Source organism: Rhea pennata, chromosome 3, assembly GCF_028389875.1.
Source record: "Rhea pennata isolate bPtePen1 chromosome 3, bPtePen1.pri, whole genome shotgun sequence".
Classification (NCBI taxonomy): Eukaryota; Metazoa; Chordata; class Aves; order Rheiformes; family Rheidae; genus Rhea; species Rhea pennata.
In genome coordinates this window covers 74,688,345-74,691,680 of record NC_084665.1, presented here as the reverse complement: position 1 = coordinate 74,691,680, position 3,336 = coordinate 74,688,345, and positions in this window count along the sequence as shown.

Genomic DNA, 3,336 nt, shown 5'->3' with positions numbered 1-3,336 from the left:
TAAAGTACTTAAGTCTTGACACCCTTTGGGAATCCCTTCCCATAGAACCATAAATAACCATGTAAATTGTAATTGAAACCAGGGGGAATCAGTGCCTTTGTGAATGTAACCTAAAGGCTCTGATCTTATAGCAACCCCTAATCTGATCAATACGAGTGATCTTTAGCAGCCTTGCAGTCTATCTGCTACAAAGCAAGTGTCAAAACAGCGAACCTAACAGCCTGTACGTCTGAGCCAGCATCTAATATTTATCCTAGAGCTGAAGCTATTAAAAATCCCTTAAGTCCAAAAGGTGAAACAGACAGCCAACATAATGAGCATACGAAACCTTATAAGGAATGTGATAAATAACACATATCTTCCAAGCCATCGTAGGGCTTTTTGCATTAGTAGAAAATACAGATACCGTTTTCTGAGCAAAGATCCCAACTGAACAAATAAATTCACCTCATACAACTTCCTAGCCTAACGAGTGTGTCCCCTAGGAGACACTTCCAGTGCAGTGACTTCTTTGTGTCCAGACTTCTCCATTGCAGAGATATCACCCTTGTTGCCCAGCCTGCTCTCTACAAACAGTATGTCAGAAAAATCAGGAAAACATGTCACCTCCTAGGCTAAATCAGGAAGAACCAGGCATGAGGCCCAAGAGAACACACAGAAAATCTTCACCTGCACTAAGCAAAGGAATTGGCAATAGCAAACTCACCAGAGGATGTTCCAAGAAGGACTGAACTGAGACACCCCATTTCTTCTTGGAAGGAAAAGCATTCAGGACAACTACATTTCCCAGCAGACTGAGTACATAACTACTCAAGTTCTGCATCCTGAAGATTAATGCTTCCATTCCCCTAAAGAAATTGACATTAAACATCTAAACATTTGGAAAATAGAAGTAATGTACCATTAAATAAAATTAATATAATCCAATTCTGCTACATACCATTTTGCAAAAGTATTATTTGCGCAAGTATTTAGACAGCTTACAGGAAAACTAAGATTTAATCAATAGAACTTACCTAGATGTACAGATATAACTGAACAATTTGAAGACCTTAAAATTTACCAGGTTACCCAGGCATTCCTGATTCCTGGCACTTGCTCGTGGTTAATCAAAATGCGCCTGTGAATGCCCTTGGAGGAGTTCCACTCATACTTTTGCTCTGCTTGTTTTCACGCTTTTCTAATTTTGTTTGAGATTCAGCCATTGAAAACTAGTCAGCAGAGAGCTGCCAGCTATGTGACTGCTGACAGGATGTGCTGGGGAAATGGATCAGCAGTAAAAATTAGGGGTAGTGCCTCTGGCCTTCAGAAAGAAAGTTCCAAGAAATTCAGAGCTCCAAGAACTGTGAATGAGGGAGATTTGACCATAATCTCCATTTTTCAAAAAATCCACAATTTTAGCCAGCTTTGCTGCATTATTTGTAGGGATCAGTACATTTCCAACATACCTCAGCAGGAGAAGTACCCCCCTACAGAGCGCCTTCAAAATACTAGCGACTATGATACTTCTCCAGCACAGCTGTGAGAAACAAGTCTCAGCACGCTAGACTGAAGGCTGACAAATAGACACCAGATAATTCTGACAACCGATTGAAGTAAACACCCGTGTGTGAGAAGTTTACCCAAATGAATTTACTTATCCCTTAAAAAAAAGGAGTCATCCTTTTAAAAAAATGTCTCCTGGTCTTACTATTTAGCCTAGTAAACGTTTGTGTCCAGTGCAGGACACAGGTCAGCACTCAGAACTGGGTACAGGCTTACTTCTGTGGTGGTGGTGGTGGTGGTGGTGGTGGTGAGGGGGAAATAAATAAATAAGTAAACCAAAGAAATACAGATATGCCACAGCTACTCTCTAGAGATTTGAGTATATGAAGCAACAACTCTCCTGCTGAGGAAAGAAAAAAAGAGCCTGAGTATTTTTCTTCTTAGGACAGCAGGAAGTGTGGCATTTTTTAATTTTTGGATTCCACTTGAACTGTGAAATTTCTACAGTTTCAGAGGAATTAGGGATCATCTCATATTGGAAAAGATACACTCTGGATAGAAGGTAAGTTTGAAATATTTTAAGTAAATCTCCTTTCAAGCTCTTGGGCTGATGTTCTGTTCAGCAAAACTGACTCTACAGGCACATCTAGAGTCAAGACATGTTCCTCCTCTTCTGTCATGTGCGGACCTCTGCGGAAAGCAAGCAGAGGAACTATTCAGTCACTACAGCCACTAAGAGTAGCAACACAAGAACAGGAACACCAAGAACTTTTGAGTGATCTCCCTTAACCCCAGAGCTAGCACAAAGAAAATTATTGGTTTTTCTACTCTTTCCATTTGTTTCCATCTTCATTGATAGCTACCTCTAATCATCTTGTTTTATTACATCTCACCCAAATATAAATGTTTTCTTCCTACCCACTGTGCTTTTTACAAACTTAACAGCTCATAATTAAACCCTTCTAAAATTATAATCTAAAAAACCCCAATATATACAATTGTAGCCCTCTCCATTAGTACATTACTTATCTTTTCATCCATTCTTCTTCTCTGTGCTTAAACAGTTGAGTCACACATTCTCAGTAAACCCTTAAGTAGCACCATCATGTTTCTACCACATTTACTGTACCATTACCAGTCATCTGAGCTCACTGGTCAGCCTTAAGTTCCAGCTAAACTTGCTGCTTAAGGGCAGGAAGACCACTTCATTATAGGTAAGAGGCAATTTGGAAAAAAAATAACAAGTAATTTTAACACATAACAGCCTTTCAATCTGAACGCAGATTCAATATAACATGGTTATAATTTTCAGTCTATATCAAAGATAAATGCTTTGCATCTTCCCAGTGTAGAAACCTTTAACACAGAATATACCTATACTCTAGCACAGCAAATTTTAAAAAAAGGTAGAAAAAGAAGAAAAGACAATTTCCACAGTTGTACTCAAACAACACAATCTTTTGAGAGGTTTGAATCCTTACAGCTCTTCTAAGCCAACGACTACAGAATGCTTATATTCTTATTATAGAGTCAAAATAACACTGTGAATTTTTCCTTTTATTAAAAAAAGTCTTAAATAATGAAATTTGATTCATGTCATGTAATTCTCTTCCTTTAAAAATAATTTGCCATTAAGACTGGATTACTATCAACCTATATGTTGTATAGTATGGTTTTCCTCATATTAGTCAGTTTTCAGCCTGGATCTTTGTGCAGTAGTCTAAAAGTGGACAACACTTTACAGAAATAGATCACACACAGAGTTAAGTGTCTGTATTTTATAGATAGAAAAAAAAAAAAAAAAAAAAAAAAAGAAGAAACTGAAATATTAGCCTGAATTAGGTAAAGAAA